The sequence below is a fragment of the Salmo trutta genome, chromosome 13, assembly GCF_901001165.1.
Source record: "Salmo trutta chromosome 13, fSalTru1.1, whole genome shotgun sequence".
NCBI classification, from domain to species: domain Eukaryota; kingdom Metazoa; phylum Chordata; class Actinopteri; order Salmoniformes; family Salmonidae; genus Salmo; species Salmo trutta.
Window position 1 is genome coordinate 13,078,731 of NC_042969.1, and position 2,191 is coordinate 13,080,921.

The window sequence follows — 2,191 nt, forward strand, 5'->3', positions numbered from 1 at the left end:
AAAACCTGTCGATAATCAACTGACTGGCTTTCTTGATGTCTATAGTATTCTTTCTGGTATGCAATCTGGTTACTGCTCAGGTTATGGATGTGTCACTGCAACCTTAGAGGTCCTCAATGATGTCACCATTGCCCTTGATTCTACTGCTATTTTTATTGACTTGGCCAAAGCTTTTGATATGGTAGAGCATTCCAATCTTATGGGCCGACTAACGAGTATTGGTGTCTCTGAGGGGTCTTTGGCCTGGTTTGCTAACTACCTCTCTCAAAGAGTGCAGTGTATAAAGTCAGAAAATCTGCTGTCTCAGCCACTGCATGCCACCAAGGGAGTACCCCAAGGCTCAATCCTAGGCCCCACGGTCTTCTCAATTTACATCAACAACATAGCTCAGGCAATAGGAAGCTCTCGCAACCTTTAATATGCAAATGATACAGTCTTATACTCAGCTGGCCGCTCCCCGGGATTTTGTGTTAAATGCTTAAATGCTTTACAACAAAGCTTTCTTAGTGTCCAACAAGCTTTCTCTACCCTTAACCTTGTTCTGAACACCTCCAAAACAAAGGTCATGTGGTTTGGTAAGAAGAATGCCCCTCTCCCCACTGATGTGATTACTACCTCATGTTTAGAGCATGATGTAGTCACCTCATACAGTACTTGGGAGTATGGCTCGATGGTACACTGTCCTTCACTCAGCACATATCAAAGCTGCAGGCTAAAGTTAAATTTAGACTTGGTTTCCTCTATTGTAATCGCTCCTCTTTCACCCCAGCTGCCAAACTAACCCTAACTCAGATGACCATCCTTCCGATGCTAGATTACGGAGACATCATTTATAGATTGGCAGGTAAGGGTGCTCTCGAGGGCTAGAAGTTATTTACCATTCGGCCATCAGATTTACCACCAATGCTCCATATAGGACACATCACGGCACTCTATTCTCCTCTGTAAACTGGTAATCTCTGTATACCCGTCGCAAGACCCAATGATTGATGCTTATTTATAAAACCCTCTTCGGCCTCACTCCCCTCTATCTGAGATATCTACTGCAGCCCTCATCCTCCACATACAACACCCGTTCTGCCAGTCACATTCTGTTAAAGGTCTCGAAAGCACACACATCCCTGGGTCGCTGGTCTTTTCAGTTCGCTGCAGCTAGCGACTTGAACGAGCTACAACAAACACTCAAACTGGACAGTTTTATCTCAATCTCTTCATTCAAAGACTCAATCATGGACACTCTTACTGACAGTTGTGGCTGCTTTGCGTGATGTATTGTCTCTACCTTCTTGCCCTTTATGCTGTTGTCTGTGCCCAAACAATTTGCCCTTTATGCTGTTGTCTGTGCCCATTAATGTTTGTACCATGTTTTGTTGCTACCATGTTGTTGTCATGTTGTGTTTCTACCATGCTGTGTTGTTGTGTGTTGCTGCCTTGCTATGTGGTTGTCTTAGGTCTCTCTTTATGTAGTGTTGTCTCTCTTGTCGTGATGTGTGTTTTGTCCTATATTTATATATATATTTTTAAATCCCAGCCTCCGTCCCCGCACGAGGCCTTTTGCATTTTGGTAGGCCGTCATTGTAAATAAGAATTTGTTCTTAACTGACTTGCTGTCCTGGCCAGTATAAGGGTTAATTGTCATTTTAGTTTGGTCAGGACGTGGCAGAGGGTATTTGTTTTATGTGGTTCGGGGTGGTGTTTTGGTAAAAGGGAGTTTGATTTAGTATTTCCGGGTTTTTGGTTTATGGTCTATGTTTATGTATTTCTATGTGTAGTCTAGTGAGTGTGTTTCTATGATTGGTTAATTGGGGTTGGGACTCTCAATTGAAGGCAGGTGTTTTCCCTTTGCCTTTGATTGAGAGTCCCATATATTAGGGTGTGTTTGTGTCTGTCATTTGTGGGAGATTGTTTCTTGTCTAGCATGTATGAGCCTGAGAAGACTGTCGGTATATCGTGAGGTTGTTTTTGTGTTCATTTTGATTTAATTAACCTGTTGAGGATCTTATCCCGATCTTATCCCGGTATTGGGATTCATTGTCATGTGACCATGGCGGGGAATTCAAAACTGCAAGAGTAATCATTTCAAAAAATCAAATAATCAACTATTTTCCTCCATTTGAAAGATATATCTCCTAAATCTAACCACGCTGTCCGATTTTCAGAGGCATTACGGAGAATGCATAAAGTTAGGTTA